The sequence below is a fragment of the Salmo salar genome, unplaced genomic scaffold (genome assembly GCF_965601325.2).
Source record: "Salmo salar unplaced genomic scaffold, fSalSal1 ptg000306l, whole genome shotgun sequence".
Classification (NCBI taxonomy): Eukaryota; Metazoa; Chordata; class Actinopteri; order Salmoniformes; family Salmonidae; genus Salmo; species Salmo salar.
Window position 1 is genome coordinate 1,590,001 of NW_027675347.1, and position 20,000 is coordinate 1,610,000.

Consider the following 20,000-nt stretch of genomic DNA (forward strand, 5'->3'; position numbering starts at 1 on the left):
TTACCTTTGTTCAGTAGAAAAGTCTCCCTCTCTAAAGGATATAGGTTCAAGCATAGACCGGTCAATCTTCATGGACACACAGCTGGGAACAGGGGAGGCTGGTCTCTCCTGCTTTATTGGTCTTCAACACAACAGAGACAAACATTACATCTCTCATCTACTCTGATCTCAGATGGGAAACATAAGAAGAGTTTAATTCCAAAACGCAACATATCACTTTACAGAAATGTTGGTAAATTAGCTTTTATTGTTTAAAGAAATTATTAATGAGATTGGTGTGTTTTTCACTATCTAATCATGACATGGGGTTGATCAATGACAGACATGTATTTGTTTAAAATCTATCACTTAATGATTTCATTTCAGAGAGACAAATATTAATTGTGTTTTTATGTTGGATAAAAGTAGAGACTCAGAGCTAGAAAATGGTATATCAGACACTACAGTTGAGGAACAATGGGAAAGTAATTCTGCTTTGAATGTTAATAAACTTGTAACATCACTTTTGAGAAAATGTCCTTTGAATGTTTTGGTACCTACTGGAGAGCTCTTCTTTGTCTACAGGGCTGTTACTTTGGCAGATAATGTCACCCATCTAAATAAATAGTTGTTATATATATAATTAACTAAATGTATGGTGTTTTTGTTTTATGTCAGTTTAATTTTGTTATGCTATAAACATTTTATTTTATTATAAGTGGTAAAAGGAACTAGAAAATGTTATATTTTGCGATTCTGAGTAATTACTACTTTAGTAAAGAATTACACATTATTCAGTACTACTGCAGTTGCTACATAATTCCAATAGATGGCAGCATAAGACCACAAATGACATTTCAGAAGATTAGTTTAGTTCTCTCCCTGGATACACCACCACTCCCCCTCACAGGAAAACTCCTGTGTGAGCTTCTTTCTGTCCCTTTACACACTGCTAATGCAAGAGGAAGGACTGAAAATGCATTTAACAGATTACTGTGAAGTAATATAATGATGATTCATGTTTATTATTACCTGTTTTTATGCTCATGTTTGAAATTATACTTCATTACTATAACGATTATCAATAAGCCTGAACATTAATTCAGACACCTCTGGTTGAGAAAAACGTATTTTCCTGGTACATTCATTGTCAAATTCATCAACCAGCATCGAGCCACTCTGTCTTCTCTCTCTAGTAGTCAACTCAGCCCCGGTAAAAAGCTGGTGTCTTCACTCTGCCTTCTCTCTCTAGTAGTCAACTCAGCCCCGGTAAAAAGCTGGTGTCTTCACTCTGCCTTCTCTCTCTAGTAGTCAACTCAGCCCCGGTAAAAAGCTGGTGTCGTCACTCTGCCTTCTCTCTCTAGTAGTCAACTCAGCCCCGGTAAAAAGCTGGTGTCGTCGCTCTGCCTTCTCCAGGGGCATGTTGAGGTAAATTTACTAACCGAGAGGGTTGAATTATGTAATTTATTGGTGGGCTGGAAGGCGCACTCTTGTCTTTTCTATTCCGAGGTTGTTTACTCGCAATATCAGATATTAAGATGACTTTTTATAATGCATGTATACTGAGGTTGAGGTTCTGACTAGTGATAATTTACCCGGGGTTCAATACCTGCTATAGTCACTATTATTTTGCTCTCCCAAAAGCAACACAGCCCTAAAACGAGATATATAGCTAACTAAAGTCATGTTAATGAGTGACCATTTTAGAAAATCATGGGACATATAGTCTGTGGTTGCATGCTATTTTATGTCAATCATACTGCTGCTTGTAGCCTATAACTGATGCTTTGTGGTCTTATGCTGCCATCTATTGGAAATATTTAGCAATTAAAAGTTATTAATGCACATTCAGACGTTGGTGAGGCAGCTGAGAATTTTAAAAAAAAATGGAATGTGTCCAGCCTACTTGAGGCGCCCCGAAAATAATATTCAAAAGTTTAGTCCTTGGATACAGAGGGGTTAAACACTAAAGTTACCGTCCATCTAGTGAAGAGAGGAGAACCGGACAGAGGTAGCCAGCATCCGTCAACGAGAGAGGGAGGATTGGATAACTAGGATGCTGCTGGTAGAGTAGCTAGCTAGCTTACCTAGCTGTACCGACTAGCTAGGATAACTAGGATGCTGCTGGTAGAGTAGCTAGCTAGCTTACCTAGCTGTACCGACTAGCGAGGATAACTAGGATGCTGCTGGTAGAGTAGCTAGCTAGCTTACCTAGCTGTACCGGCTAGCTAGGATAACTAGGATGCTGCTGGTATAGTAGCTAGCTAGCTTACCTAGCTGTACCGACTAGCTAGGATAACTAGGATGCTGCTGGTAGAGTAGCTAGCTAGCTTACCCAGCTGTACCGACTAGCTTGGATAACTAGGATGCTGCTGGTAGAGTAGCTAGCTAGCTTACCTAGCTGTACCGACTAGCGAGGATAACTAGGATGCTGCTGGTAGAGTAGCTAGCTAGCTTACCTAGCTGTACCGACTAGCTAGGATAACTATGATGCTGCTGGTAGAGTAGCTAGCTAGCATACCTAGCTGTACCGACTAGCTTGGCTAGCTAGCAGGACGTTCATCTGTCGTTTGTCTCGATGATGATGACGAATCCGGTGAACCACAAAATGAAACAAGGATAGAAAGTGAAAAGGATCTGGCTACACTCATACTGTCCCTGACCGTAAACCAAAAGCAAATTGAACAATAAACTTCGGTGTCTCAACACTGTAACAAACTCTGTCATTATTCCCCAAGATCACCTCAGCCCACTCTGCACGTAACCTGACAATATGTTTGGCGCCACACAGTATGGGGACGTGGACAGTTCTGTACGGGGACGGGGCCAGTTCCAGAACGCGGACAAGAGCAGTGCCACACAATCAACTAAACCCAGTCTTTACAGTGGGTTACATTAGTAATATTCATTTTTCTCTATGTTAAACAAACATTTATTGCAACAATATTTTGAGATCTGGGCCCATATCCACAAAGCGTCTCAGAGTAGAAAATTGGTCGTATAAGTGCTGAGAATACAGACATTTTACACTTCTGGGTATAAATGAAAGCTATGCATGAAGTCTCTACTCCCACCTAGTCAGCAGATATTTAGGACACCTCGTGAGCTGTCCTAAGTAGTTAAGAGTTAACAGCAGGTGTCTTGATAATACTATAGAATAATGCAGCGAGTCAGTGGTTCCTGCACCACATGTAAATACTTTGGGGTAGTAAAAATATTGTTTTCTATTTCTATATGATCAATCCATTAATAATATAGACCTACATGCAACAGTATGTCTTGTGCTTTTGACAATGATTTATGTATAATAATTATGGAAATTTATTATGAATAATATGTATGTGTAATATTTATGTATAATATTTATGTATTATATTTATGTATTATATTTATGTATAATATTTATGTGAAATATTTATGTATACTATTTATGTGTAATATTTATGTGTAATATTTATGTATAATATTTATGTATAAAATTTATGTATAATATTTATGTGTAATATTTATGTATGATATTTATGTGTAATATTTATGTATAATATGTATGTATCACAAGTGATACCATGTATGTCTGCATAGCATTTTGTCTTCATTTTGGCAGATTAACTCATGCTTATTTCTGAAGATTATCTCTCGTTTTCACCCAGAGGCTAAGGAGTTGGAGCTGTGGCGGGATTTGAACCTGTGTTTGAAAGGTGGCTGGTTCGAATCCTTGGCCGAGTGCTGAAATAAACAGGTGGAATTGATCTGACCACTGCAGGGCTGCTGGGTTCACATCCTCAAAACAATCACCATTCGTTGATCAGAACTCTAGAGGTTCTTCTTCACTGAACCCAAAAATATATATCACTTTTAGTGGTTCCATATATTAAGGAAGTGATATAAGCCTTTTTGGTTCTATAAGGAACCTTCTTTTCTAAGAGTGTATAATAAACACGTTTTTCATTTGATTATTTAATTATCTACATCATGTTATTTCAAGATAACCCTTTGGAGCGCAACATCACGTTGTTAAAAAATTATCCTAAATTGGGCATGGCTATAAATTGGCTTTAAAATTGGCAATTGAAGGCATCTAGGGTGTTCCAGCTAAACAATGGATGTATAGCGTTTTGCAATAAAAATTAAAATTATACACAATCCTAAGCTATTAATTAAAAATCTGAGAACAGTAATATTGAAGGTACCCATAAGCAGCCATTTCTGATTAAAAACAAACGTGAACATTTTTGGAAATATCATTTTTGAAATAAACTATTAATAATTCTTAAACAAAATTGTCATCTCACCTCTTAGATTTGGTGTCATGTTCCCCAGAGAGACTCATTTTAGAGGCAGGGTCCCCCTCCTCTCTCTCCCCAAAGAGACTCATTTTAGAGACAGGACCCCTAAACAGAGATCCAGCATGTTGGTTGTGGTTAACACAGTAACAACTAAACAGAGATCCAGCATGTTGGTTGTGGTCAACACAGTAACAACTAAACAGAGATCCAACATGTTGGTCAACACAGTGACAACTAAACAGAGATCCAGCATGTTGGTCAACACAGTGACAACTAAACAGAGATCCAACATGTTGGTTGTGGTCAACACAGTGACAACTAAACAGAGATCCAGCATGTTGGTTGTGGTTAACACAGTAACAACTAAACAGAGATCCAGCATGTTGGTTGTGATTAACACAGTGACAACTAAACAGAGATCCAGCATGTTGGTTGTGGTTAACACAGTGACGTCCTAAACAGAGATCCAGCATGTTGGTTGTGGTTAACAAACACAGTGACAACTAAACAGAGATCCAGCATGTTGGTTGTGATTAACACAGTGACAACTAAACAGAGATCCAACATGTTGGTTGTGGTTAACACAGTGACAACTAAACAGAGATCCAGCATGTTGGTTGTGGTTAACACAGTGACCCCTAAACAGAGATCCAGCATGTTGGTTGTGATTAACACAGGGCCAACTAAACAGAGATCCAGCATGTTGGTTGTGATTAACACAGGGCCAACTAATTATTAAATGTAAATTGTTCTCATTTATTCATTATCTCTTAGAAATAAAACATTTCCTAACAGACACATCCAAACAGTCAGGTGATTTAATGCATCACATGAACATGTAATCATGACTGATATTTGCCACCTCATCTCCATGTTTAGTGTCAATAATAATAATAATAATAACAATAACAATAATAATAATAATAATACTAATAATAATAATAATAACAATAATAATAATAATAATAATAACAATAACAATAATAATAATAATAACAATAATAATAATAACAATAATAATAATAACAATAATAATAACAATAATAATATTAATAATAATAATAATAATAATAATAACAATAATAATAACAATAATAATATTAATAATAATAATAATAATAATAATAATAATAATAATAATCATAATAATAACAATAATAACAATAATAATAACAATAATATAATGTGTCACTCTTCGTTAAGGCAGGGGTTCCCAGATGTGCTTGGTGACCCACCAACGGAGGTGTTTTTGAGTTGGGTTGAACGGTGAAAACCAAACCATCTGACATGGATAATCCTGTGTTCTGATGCTCTAACATGATAACAACATCAGTGGGGGCCTAATTGTCTAGCTTTTATTCAGCTGATTGAAAATTATCAAAGATTATATGCTATAATTGAAAAAGTCCATTATCTTTTCTACATACTTTCTATTTGGTTTTAGTCGTTTAATAAGTTAATACTGAAAACATTTTGTTTTTGGCAATGTCATCCCTCGACCCACCTGTACCCCTGCCGTGATCCACAAGTGGTCCTGACAGAGTTCACATAGGCTACCAGTAGCAGGACTCATCACCTTCAAGTCAGTTTCATTCTAAATAACTGAGCATGTAGCAATATTATCTAAACATTTCCTACAGAGACCATCAGGTCATCATCAATATAAAGGATATTATCTAAACATTACCTACAGAGACCATCAGGTCATCATCAATATAAAGGATATTATCTAAACATTTCCTACAGAGACCATCAGGTCATCATCAATATAAAGGATATTATCTAAACATTTCCTACAGAGACCATCAGGTCATCATCAATATAAAGGATATTATCTAAACATTTCCTACAGAGACCATCAGGTCATCATCAATATAAAGGATATTATCTAAACATTTCCTACAGAGACCATCAGGTCATCATCAATATAAAGGATATTATCTAAACATTTCCTACAGAGACCATCAGGTCATCATCAATATAAAGGATATTATCTAAACATTTCCTACAGAGACCATCAGGTCATCATCAATATAAAGGATATTATCTAAACATTTCCTACAGAGACCATCAGGTCATCATCAATATAAAGGATATTATCTAAACATTTCCTACAGAGACCATCAGGTCATCATCAATATAAAGGATATTATCTAAACATTTCCTACAGAGACCATCAGGTCATCATCAATATAAAGGATATTATCTAAACATTTCCTACAGAGACCATCAGGTCGTCATCAATATAAAGGATATTATCTAAACATTTCCTACAGAGACCATCAGGTCATCATCAATATAAAGGATATTATCTAAACATTTCCTACAGAGACCATCAGGTCATCATCAATATAAAGGATATTATCTAAACATTTCCTACAGAGACCATCAGGTCATCATCAATATAAAGGATATTATCTAAACATTACCTACAGAGACCATCAGGTCATCATCAATATAAAGGATATTATCTAAACATTACCTACAGAGACCATCAGGTCATCATCAATATAAAGGATATTATCTAAACATTTCCTACAGAGACCATCAGGTCATCATCAATATAAAGGATATTATCTAAACATTTCCTACAGAGACCATCAGGTCATCATCAATATAAAGGATATTTAAAAACATTTCCTACAGAGACCATCAGGTCGTTCAGCAATATAAAGGATCATATCTCAAGCCTGCTCTCTCTATTGAATGTTTGACGACTTAACTTCATAATAATTAGCCTAGACTTACCAGAGTCTGTCTGTCTTTCCTTCAAATCAACACATTTATCCGACTTCTAATTGTACTCAGAAATATGTGCCACAGTTTCTACAGCCATTTTGTAACTGCGTGGGCTACAAACTTATTTATAATTTCATGTGAGGAAATCACATATTTTCTGACGCTCTTGCAGAGGAAGTAGTCTATATTACAAACTTCAAAATCCTTTTTGTATTCATCTCAAATACACTACAAGTTTTAAATTCCCTACATGGCAGGAAAGTTCTCATGCAAAAGGTTATACAGTTCAGATCCTGTACAGAGTTTGTCTTTGGTTTCGGGAAGGCTGAAAGATAACATTGAAATCCCCCCAAGTATTGAAAACAGGATGTTAACTTAGTCACAAGGTTGTGCTAACTACAGTAGTGTTGCAAAATCCTTTACACCCCACTCTTCCCCATCAGTCTTAAGAACAAAACATGTGGTTTAATGTAGATACATTTAGATACAACACAAACAACATGTGATATTCTCAACTTCTCTTTTAACAGAACAGAGACATTTCAGAGGAAAGAATGGTGGGAAGTGTTATAGGAGGACGGGTTCATTTTTATGGCTAAAATGGAATAAATAAATGGTTTGTATGTGAAAGTATGCAGGTATTCATGTTGTTGTGGAGGCAAATTATATTTAAAAAAAATACTTTTAAAGGTACAAATGCAGCCGTAAAAATAAAATAAAATCAGATGTGAAAATGGTGCATTTCTAAGTTTTGTAGAAAAAATATGAAGTTAAAAAGTTCTACCTGATGACATCATCAAAAGTTGAATCATTTTAAAAGCAGTGATTTTTCAAACAGAATTAGATTGTCAGTGGTGTGGGGAGCAATAAAATGCCCTCTACTGGGCTAGAAACTCATTGCAGTTTTTTTCTCATTTTTTTTAAACTACAGATCATAGAAATGTGAAAGGTGCTGTTTTCAGAAATATATATATACTGTTTTGGTGCTGAAGAGGATGAATATGAGGTTGAAAAGTGCAGGATTTGCCTTTTAACACTAGAATCAGACCTGCTCCTTGACTTTTAACACTAGAATCAGTCCTGCTCCCTGACTTTTAACACTAGAATCAGTCCTGCTCCCTGACTTTTAACACTAGAATCAGTTCTGCTCCCTGACTTTTAACACTAGAATCAATCCTGCTCCCTGACTTTTAACACTAGAATCAGTCCTGCTCCCTGACTTTTAACACTAGAATCAGTCCTGCTCCCTGACTTTTAACACTAGAATCAGTCCTGCTCCCTGACTTTTAACACTAGAATCAGTTCTGCTCCCTGACTTTTAACACTAGAATCAGCCCTGCTCCCTGACTTTTAACACTAGAATCAATCCTGCTCCCTGCCTTTTAACACTAGAATCAGTCCTGCTCCCTGACTTTTAACACTAGAATCAGTCCTGCTCCCTGACTTTTAACACTAGAATCAGTTCTGCTCCCTGACTTTTAACACTAGAATCAATCCTGCTCCCTGACTTTTAACACTAGAATCAGTCCTGCTCCCTGACTTTTAACACTAGAATCAGTCCTGCTCCCTGACTTTTAACACTAGAATCAGTCCTGCTCCCTGACTTTTAACACTAGAATCAGTCCTGCTCCCTGACTTTTAACACTAGAATCAGTTCTGCTCCCTGACTTTTAACACTAGAATCAGCCCTGCTCCCTGACTTTTAACACTAGAATCAATCCTGCTCCCTGCCTTTTAACACTAGAATCAGTCCTGCTCCCTGACTTTTAACACTAGAATCAGTCCTGCTCCCTGACTTTTAACACTAGAATCAGTCCTGCTCCCTGCCTTTTAACACTAGAATCAGTCCTGCTCCCTGACTTTTAACACTAGAATCAGTCCTGCTCCCTGACTTTTAACACTAGAATCAATCCTGCTCCCTGCCTTTTAACACTAGAATCAGTCCTGCTCCCTGACTTTTAACACTAGAATCAATCCTGCTCCCTGCCTTTTAACACTAGAATCAGTCCTGCTCCCTGACTTTTAACACCAGAATCAATCCTGCTCCCTGCCTTTTAACACTAGAATCAGTCCTGCTCCCTGACTTTTAACACTAGAATCAGTCCTGTTCCCTGACTTTTAACACTAGAATCAGACCTGCTCCCTGACTTTTAACACTAGAATCAGTCCTGCTCCCTGACTTTTAACACTAGAATCAGACCTGCTCCCTGACTTTTAACACTAGAATCAATCCTGCTCCCTGACTTTTAACACTAGAATCAGTCCTGCTCCCTGACTTTTAACACTAGAATCAGACCTGCTCCCTGACTTTTAACACTAGAATCAGTCCTGCTCCCTGACTTTTAACACTAGAATCAGACCTGCTCCCTGACTTTTAACACTAGAATCAGTCCTGCTCCCTGACTTTTAACAATAGAATCAGTCCTGCTCCCTGACTTTTAACACTAGAATCAGACCTGCTCCCTGACTTTTAACACTAGAATCAGACCTGCTCCCTGACTTTTAACACTAGAATCAGACCTGCTCCCTGACTTTTCCTAAATGTTTGTATTTTACACTGCTCATTTGTCCAAATTTTTGTGAATTTTGAAATCAAGAACAGAAAAGAGCCTTTTGACCAGTTTTTTCCAACCTACTACCTGCCCATCAAGACAATGTGCTGTTGGACCTTGGTACCCAGCCAGCCACTAATGAGTCTCCCTTTCCTCACTGAATAAATGGGACGTAATTGTGCACCTTATATGATAATATAAGTTTTTACCTTTATTTAACTAGGCAAATCAGTTAAGAACAAATTCTTATTTTCAATGACAGCCTACTAGGGAACAGTGGGTTAACTGCCTTGTTCAGGGGCAGAACGACAGATTTTTACCTTCTCAGCTCAGGGATTCGATCCAGCAACCTTTCAAGTACTGGCTCAACACTCTAACCACTAGGCTACCTGCCGCCTCTACACTCTAACCACTAGGCTACCTGCCGCCCCTCCACTCTAACCACTAGGCTACCTGCCACCCCTCCACTCTAACCACTAGGCTACCTGCCGCCTCTACACTCTAACCACTAGGCTACCTGCCGCCTCTACACTCTAACCACTTGGCTACCTGCCGCCCCTCCACTCTAACCACTAGGCTACCTGCCGCCTCTACACTCTAACCACTAGGCTACCTGCCGCCTCTACACTCTAACCACTAGGCTACCTGCCGCCTCTACACTCTAACCACTAGGCTACCTGCCACCCCTCCACTCTAACCACTAGGCTACCTGCCGCCTCTACACTCTAACCACTAGGCTACCTGCCGTCCCTCCACTCTAACCACTAGGCTACCTGCCGTCCCTCCACTCTAACCACTAGGTTACCTGTCGTCCCCAAATGAGGCCTAACTGAATGATAAGAAGGATGAAGGGGTTGATGTAATGTAGAAAGACAATAGTGTAATGATGAGTTTGTGTTATGCCTATTTATCAGCAGCAAATCATTTGACCACACCCCCTTGTGGGTTAATAATATTCTCTTTTATGTTTTACTTTCCACAAATAAACTGTTGTGGGTCTGTTTTATTGACTGTAACTCGAACACTAATCACATGTATTGTAAGGAAATGAACACATGCTATGAGTTACAGTAGGCCTTTAGAGTGATGTAAAACATGTCCTGGACTCTGTCCAAGTTGATGAGCGGGAAACAAACAATAGCAGTCAACCTTCACAGCCGGCCCATCGACACTACTCCTAAACTATACCACAACTAATTTCACACATGATAAGAGTTATCCTGATCAGCTGGCCCATCGACACTACTCCTAAACTGTACCAAAACTAATTTCACACATGATAAGAGTTATCCTGATCAGCTGGCCCATCGACACTACTCCTAAACTATACCACAACTAATTTCACACATGATAAGAGTTATCCTGATCAGCTGGCCCATCGACACTACTCCTAAACTGTACCAAAACTAATTTCACACATGATAAGAGTTATCCTGATCAGCTGGCCCATCGACACTACTCCTAAACTGTACCAAAACTAATTTCACACATGATAAGAGTTATCCTGATCAGCTGGCCCATCGACACTACTCCTAAACTGTACCAAAACTAATTTCACACATGATAAGAGTTATCCTGATCAGCTGACCCATCGACACTACTCCTAAACTATACCAAAACTAATTTCACACATGATAAGAGTTATCCTGATCAGCTGGCCCATCGACACTACTCCTAAACTGTACCAAAACTAATTTCACACATGATAAGAGTTATCCTGATCAGCTGGCCCATCGACACTACTCCTAAACTGTACCAAAACTAATTTCACACATGAAAATAGTTAGCCTGTAGACAAGGTTACGTTTACAATAATCTGATGAGTGACAATATTAGGCCTATCAGTTGTAATATTGAACATGAAGAGATGTGAGCATCTTGTAATTGACAGATGCAGTGAAAGGAGCATCTCTTTATCAAATCCTCCTTCAGAGTCACATGCAGGTAAAACATTGTGTTTCTATATAATACTGTATCTGAAAGAGCAGATTCTGCAGGTTAAACATTGTGTTTCTATATAGTACTGTATCTGAAAGAGCAGATTCTGCAGGTTAAACATTGTGATTTCTATATAGTACTGTATCTGAAAGAGCAGATTCTGCAGGTTAAACATTGTGTTTCTATATAGTACTGTATCTGAAAGAGCAGATTCTGCAGGTAACACATTGTGTTTCTATATAATACTGTATCTGAAAGAGCAGATTCTGCAGTTTTCTTGACACTTACCTTTATCAAATAACTCTCAACATTCAAGAGGTGCAGCTTTATTTCCAAAGTTCAATTTTTCTTCAACAATATCCGTGTTGTCCATGTTTTAATCACATGACCACTCCAGCAGCAGCATTGATCTGGCAACTAAGCAAAAACTATTAACATAATCAAATTAAAATCTGCTATTCTGTCGTCAATGGATGAACGGCCAATAGAAACCAGATAGAAACTGATAGTGGTGCATGTGACCTCAGTTCTGGTTAGCTGCAGATGTCCAAACCAACTTGCTCAAGGTCTTTCCATGTCTGGGGAAAGATGAAACCAGGCCAGCGGGTGACTGTCTGAGACTGTCTGAGACTGTGGTTTTGAGTCACGTGGAGCCTTACATGTACAAAGGCAGAATTGTGACCATGGACAGCTTCTTCACATCAATTCCCTGTCAGACAAGTTGATTGCAAAGAAGACTAGCCTGCTATGAACAGTGAACACACAAAGTTGACTAGCCTAGCCAGGTCATTATAGTATATACAGTATCTCTACCATATACAGACACCAACTACTATCCCCTTCTATTATGTTACTTTCACATTAGATGGCAAGACTCTGTAAATGGTACTAATACGGTACTTGCTGCTGGACTGTTGCAGTGTTCTACAATGTGCTCGACATGGCTGCTATCAACACGTGTTGTACAAGCAATGCCTTGTCAAGACAGTCAGCAGGAGAGATTTCATGATGGATCTGGCATGTGAGCTTTGTGAGAACCACATGAACACAGAGAAAGAAGCTACAGTCACCAAGCAGGAAGCAGGTCCTGCTCTCTCTCTTCCCCCAGGCACCACATCTGCCTCGGGGGAGAAAGAAGCTACATTCACCAAGCAGGAAGCAGGTCCTGCTCTCCCTTTTCCCCCAGGCACCACATCTCCCTCGGGGGAGAAAGAAGCTACAGTCACCAAGCAGGCAGCAGGTCCTGCTCTCCCTCTTCCCCCAGGCACCACATCTCCCTCGGGGGAGAAAGAAGCTACAGTCACCAAGCAGGCAGCAGGTCCTGCTCTCCCTCTTCCCCCAGGCACCACATCTCCCTCGGGGGAGAAAGAAGCTACAGTCACCAAGCAGGAAGCAGGTCCTGCTCTCCCTCTTCCCCCAGGCACCACATCTCCCTCGGGGGAGAAAGAAGCTACAGTCACCAAGCAGGAAGCAGGTCCTGTTCTCCCTTTTCCCCCAGGCACCACAGTTCCCACATGGGAAAAATAAGTCAAAATGTCAAGTTGGCAGGAAACAAGGCCCATGAAAACTGTTGCAGTGCAACTGATTTGTTTGTGGGGCTTGCTCACACAAATCCCCGAAGCTGACTGTGGACCCGAAACGTATAGAGAAGACGTGATTGATTCATGTGTAAAGGCACAATACAGTGTCTGATTCAATCAACAAATGACTGTTTTTATATCTTGTCATGAATATCTTTACACAAATATTTCTTTATGCAATTAATCCTTTACAATTGTTCATGCACTGGTGTTTTTGTTCAGGGACACAGCAAATAAATTCACCTGTCTGGTTATAGTATTATTATTGTTAGTTTCTGTTAGAAGCTGTAACTGGACTTTATTAATGACTAGAACTCTATTACTAATCACCTGGCTGGTTATAGTATTATTATTATTGTTATTATTGTTAGTTTCTGTTAGAAACTGTAACTGGACTTTATTAATGACTATAACTCTATTACTAATCACCTGGCTGGTTATAGTATTATTATTATTATTATTATCTGTTAGTTTCTGTTAGAAACTGTAACTGGACTTTATTAATTACTATAACTCTATTACTAATCACCTGGCTGGTTATAGTATTATTATTATTATTATTATCTGTTAGTTTCTGTTAGAAACTGTAACTGGACTTTATTAATGACTAGAACTCTATTACTAATCACCTGGCTGGTTATAGTATTATTATTATTAGTTTCTGTTAGAAACTGTAACTGGACTTTATTAATTACTATAACTCTATTACTAATCACCTGGCTGGTTATAGTATTATTATTATTATTATCTGTTAGTTTCTGTTAGAAGCTGTAACTGGACTTTATTAATGACTATAACTCTATTACTAATCACCTGGCTGGTTATAGTATTATTATTATTATTATCTGTTAGTTTCTGTTAGAAACTGTAACTGGACTTTATTAATGGCTATAACTCTATTACCAATCGAACCTATAAATAAAGTTGATCAAATGGATTACACTGTAGTGTTTTATTGTCAGGGAAACTAAAATAGGCTATGGGCCTACTGGTTTCTAGGACTGTAGAATTAAACAAAACATATCCTTGACTCTCTAAACAAATAACTATTGTTTTTTTATTGATATATTCCCATAATTTATTCATGCTGTTAATCATTTACAATAGTTTATGCACTATTTATAAAGCATTTATTTATCAAGCATGTTTGCAAACCTTGCAGATTGATATGCATCTGATGCATATGCTAAAGAGAACACCCAGAAAATTCTCTAGTGGGTTCTGATATGCTGAAAGGCAATTCAATGTCACGTCCTGGCCAGTATAAGGTTAATTGGTACTGTAGTTTGGTCAGGACGTGGCAGAGGGTATTCGTTTTATGTGGTTCGGGGTGATGTGTTTGTTGAAGGGGCATTTGATTTAAGTATCCCGGGGTTTTTGGGCACTGTTTGGTTTTCATGTATTCTGTTTAGTCTAGTATGTCTGTTTCTATGTTTGGTTAATTGGGGTTGGGACTCTCAGTTGAAGGCAGGTGTTGTCTATTTGCCTTTGATTGAGAGTCCCATATATGAGGGTGTGTTTGTGTTTGTTATTTGTGGGAGATTGTTCTGCGTTTAGCCTTATGCCTTACCAGACTGTTTTTGTTGATCGCATTTCTGTTTGTTATTTTGGTGTTCATTTTGTACTTATTAAAAAGTCGAGATGAGCATACACATACCTGCTGCGTTTTGGTCCTCTTTAACCGACGACAATCGTGACATTCAAACTGATCTAGATTAGACTCCATCTTCCCCTTGTGCCCTAAACAATAGCCTACACTATTGTCCCCAGATGGTACTAGTTGGTCGGAACTTGGTCCCCAGATGGGACTTCCTGTTGATGCCAAATAAGGAGTTTCCTCTTCGGTCCCCACATTGATCACCTTCCCAGTCCCCACAATGTCATCTACCCTCATTTCAATGAATCAATTACATTTGAAGGGGTGTATTTATTATAGATTTTTTTGATGTTTTCGTCTTGTCTCCAGGTTGTCAGGAAAGTGGTGTCCCCAGAATGTGGTGTGAGAACAGGTGTCCCCAGAATGTGGTGTGAGACAGGTGTCCCCAGAATGTGGTGTGAGAACAGGTGTCCCCAGAATGTGGTGTGAGAACAGGTGTCCCCAGAATGTGGTGTGAGAACAGGTGTCCCCAGAATGTGGTGTGAGAACAGGTGTCCCCAGAATGTGGTGTGCGAACAGGTGTCCCCAGAATGTGGTCTGAGAACAGGTGTCCCCAGAATGTGGTGTGAGAACAGGTGTCCCCAGAATGTGGTGTGAGAACAGGTGTCCCCAGTAGGTGATATAAACACGTATGCGTGTGTGTGTGTCCAGTGTGTTTGTGTCTAGTGTGTGTGTTTGTGTGTGTGTGTCCAGTGTTTGAGTGTATGTGTGTGTGTGTGTGTGTGTGTGTGTGTGTGTGTGTGTGTGTGCATGTTCAGTGTTTGTGTGTGTGTCCAGCTTGTGTGTGTGTGTCCAGCTTGTGTGTGTGTGTCCATTGTGTGTGTGTGTGTGTGTGTGTGTGTGTGTGTGTGTGTGTGTGTGTGTGTGTGTGTGTGTGTGTGTGTGTGTGTGTGTGTGTGTGTGTGTGTGTGTGTGTGTGTGTGTGTGACAGTGTGTGTGTCAGAGTGTGTGTGTGTTTGTGTGTGTCCATTGTGTGTATCAGTGTTTGTGTCCTGTGAAAATAGTTATCCTGTAGACAAGGTTACGTTTACAATAATCTGATGAGTGACAATATTAGGCCTATCAGTTGTCATATTGAACATGAAGAGATGTGAGCATCTTGTAATTGACAGATGCAGTGAAAGGAGCATCTCTTTATCAAATCCTCCTTCAGAGTCACATGCAGGTAACACATTGTGATTTCTATATAGTACTGTATCTGAAAGAGCATATTCTGCAGGTTAAACATTGTGATTTCTATATAATACTGTATCTGAAAGAGCAGATTCTGCAGGTAAAACATTGTGATTTCTATATAATACTGTATCTGAGAGAGCAGATTCTGCAGGTTAAACATTGTGATTTCTATATAGTACTGTATCTGAAAGAGCAGATTCTGCAGGTTAAACATTGTGATTTCTATATAATACTGTATCTGAAAGAGCAGATTCTGCAGGTTAAACATTGTGTTTCTATATAGTACTGTATCTGAAAGAGCAGATTCTGCAGGTTAAACATTGTGATTTCTATATAGTACTGTATCTGAAAGAGCAGATTCTGCAGGTTAAACATTGTGATTTCTATATAGTACTGTATCTGAAAGAGCAGATTCTGCAGGTTAAACATTGTGATTTCTATATAATACTGTATCTGAAAGAGCAGATTCTGCAGGTTAAACATTGTGATTTCTATATAGTACTGTATCTGAGAGCAGATTCTGCAGTTTCCTTGACACTTACCTTTATCAAATAACTCTCAACATTCAAGAGGTGCAGCTTTATTTCCAAAGTTCAATTTTTCTTCAACAATATCCGTGTTGTCCATGTTTTAATCACATGACCACTCCAGCAGCAGCATTGATCTGGCAACTAAGCAAAAACTATTAACATAATCAAATTAAAATCTGCTATTCTGTCGTCAATGGATGAACGGCCAATAGAAACCAGATAGAAACTGATAGTGGTGCATGTGACTTCAGTTCTGGTTAGCCACAGATGTCCAAACCAACTTGCTCAAGGTCTTTCCATGTCTGGGGAAAGATGAAACCAGACCAGCGAGTGACTGTCTGAGACTGTGGTTTTGAGTCACGTGGAGCCTTACATGGGCAAATGCAGAAATGTGACCATGGACAGCTTCTTCACATCAATTTCCGTCAGACAAGTTGATTGCGAAGAAGACTAGCCTGCTATGAACAGTGAACACACAAAGAAGACTAGCCTGCTATGAACAGTGAACACACAAAGAAGACTAGCCTGCTATGAACAGTGAACACACAAAGAAGACTAGCCTGCTATGAACAGTGAACACACAAAGAAGACTAGCCTAGCCAGGTCATTACAGTATATACAGTATCTCTACCATATACAGACACCAACTAGTATCCCCTTTATGATCTAGCCAGGCCATTACAGTATATACAGTATCTCTACCATATACAGACATTTACAGACAACAACTAGTATCCCCTTTATGATCTAGCCAGGTCATTACAGTATCTCTACCATATACAGACACCAATTAGTATCCCCTTTATGATCTAGCCAGGTCATTACAGTATATACAGTATCTCTACCATATACAGACACCAACTAGTATCCCCTTTATGATCTAGCCAGGTCATTACAGTATATACAGTATCTCTACCATATACAGACACCAACTAGTATCCCCTTTATGATCTAGCCAGGTCATTACAGTATATACAGTATCTCTACCATATACAGACACCAACTAGTATCCCCTTTATGATCTAGCCAGGTCATTACAGTATATACAGTATCTCTACCATATACAGACAACAACTAGTATCCCCTTTATGTATCCAACTAGTATCCAACTAGTATCCCTTTTATGATCTAGCCAGGCCAGTATCTCTACCATATACAGACCGTCTTCCATCTGCCAGACACCAAATAGTATCCCCTTTATTATATTACATTCATATTATTACTTTTAGATGGCAAGACTGTAAAATGAGGTACTTGCCGCTGGACTGTTGCAGTGTTCTACAATGTGCTCGACATGGCTGCTATCAACACGTGTTGTACAAGCAATGCCTTGTCAAGACAGTCAGCAGGAGAGATTTCATGATGGATCTGGCATGTGAGCTTTGTGAGAACCACATGAACGCAGAGAAAGAAGCTACAGTCACCAAGCAGGAAGCAGGTCCTGCTCTCCCTTTTCCCCCAGGCACCACATCTCCCTCGGGGGAGAAAGAAGCTACAGTCACCAAGCAGGAAGCAGGTCCTGTTCTCCCTTTTCCCCCAGGCACCACATCTCCCTCGGGGGAGAAAGAAGCTACAGTCACCAAGCAGGCAGCAGACCCTGCTCTCCCTTTTCCCCCAGGCACCACATCTCCCTCGGGGGAGAAAGAAGCTACAGTCACCAAGCAGGAAGCAGGTCCTGTTCTCACTCTTCCCCCAGGCACCACATCTCCCTCGGGGGAGAAAGAAGCTACAGTCACCAAGCAGGCAGCAGGTCCTGCTCTCCCTTTTCCCCCAGGCACCACATCTCCCTCGGGGGAGAAAGAAGCTACAGTCACCAAGCAGGAAGCAGGTCCTGCTCTCCCTTTTCCCCCAGGCACCACATCTCCCTCGGGGGAGAAAGAAGCTACAGTCACCAAGCAGGCAGCAGGTCCTGTTCTCCCTTTTCCCCCAGGCACCACATCTCCCTCGGGGGAGAAAGAAGCTACAGTCACCAAGCAGGAAGCAGGTCCTGTTCTCCCTTTTCCCCCAGGCACCACATCTCCCTCGGGGGAGAAAGAAGCTACAGTCACCAAGCAGGAAGCAGGTCCTGTTCTCCCTTTTCCCCCAGGCACCACAGTTCCCACATGGGAAAAATAAGTCAAAATGTCAAGTTGGCAGGAAACAAGGCCCATGAAAACTGTTGCAGTGCAACTGATTTGTTTGTGGGGCTTGCTCACACAAATCCCCGAAGCTGACTGTGGACCCGAAACGTATAGAGAAGACGTGATTGATTCATGTGTAAAGGCACAATACAGTGTCTGATTCAATCAACAAATGACTGTTTTTATATCTTGTCATGAATATCTTTACACAAATATTTCTTTATGCAATTAATCCTTTACAATTGTTCATGCACTGGTGTTTTTGTTCAGGGACACAGCAAATAAATTCACCTGTCTGGTTATAGTATTATTATTGTTAGTTTCTGTTAGAAGCTGTAACTGGACTTTATTAATGACTAGAACTCTATTACTAATCACCTGGCTGGTTATAGTATTATTATTATTATTATTATCTGTTAGTTTCTGTTAGAAACTGTAACTGGACTTTATTAATTACTATAACTCTATTACTAATCACCTGGCTGGTTATAGTATTATTATTATTATTATTATCTGTTAGTTTCTGTTAGAAACTGTAACTGGACTTTATTAATGACTAGAACTCTATTACTAATCACCTGGCTGGTTATAGTATTATTATTATTATTATCTGTTAGTTTCTGTTAGAAACTGTAACTAGACTTTATTAATGGCTATAACTCTATTACCAATCGAACCTATAAATAAAGTTGATCAAATGGATTACACTGTAGTGTTTTATTGTCAGGGAAACTAAAATAGGCTATGGGCCTACTGGTTTCTAGGACTGTAGAATTAAACAAAACATATCCTTGACTCTCTAAACAAATAACTATTGTTTTTTTATTGATATATTCCCATAATTTATTCATGCTGTTAATCATTTACAATAGTTTATGCACTATTTATAAAGCATTTATTTATCAAGCATGTTTGCAAACCTTGCAGATTGATATGCATCTGATGCATATGCTAAAGAGAACACCCAGAAAATTCTCTAGTGGGTTCTGATATGCTGAAAGGCAATTCAATGTCACGTCCTGGCCAGTATAAGGTTAATTGGTACTGTAGTTTGGTCAGGACGTGGCAGAGGGTATTCGTTTTATGTGGTTCGGGGTGATGTGTTTGTTGAAGGGGCATTTGATTTAAGTATCCCGGGGTTTTTGGGCACTGTTTGGTTTTCATGTATTCTGTTTAGTCTAGTATGTCTGTTTCTATGTTTGGTTAATTGGGGTTGGGACTCTCAGTTGAAGGCAGGTGTTGTCTATTTGCCTTTGATTGAGAGTCCCATATATGAGGGTGTGTTTGTGTTTGTTATTTGTGGGAGATTGTTCTGCGTTTAGCCTTATGCCTTACCAGACTGTTTTTGTTGATCGCATTTCTGTTTGTTATTTTGGTGTTCATTTTGTACTTATTAAAAAGTCGAGATGAGCATACACATACCTGCTGCGTTTTGGTCCTCTT

General features: G+C 39.1%; 1 long non-coding RNA gene across 1 annotated transcript in view; it reads right to left on the reverse strand.

Moving 5' to 3' along the window:
- Positions 1 to 20,000, reverse strand: part of LOC145875698 (uncharacterized) — a 251,887-nt gene that overhangs the window by 34 nt on the left and 231,853 nt on the right. Inside the window, exon 3 of the long non-coding RNA XR_014391299.1 lies at positions 1 to 121. This exon is cut by the window's left edge and continues 34 nt beyond it. This is a non-coding gene — a long non-coding RNA (uncharacterized LOC145875698). The remainder of the gene's footprint in view (positions 122 to 20,000) is intronic.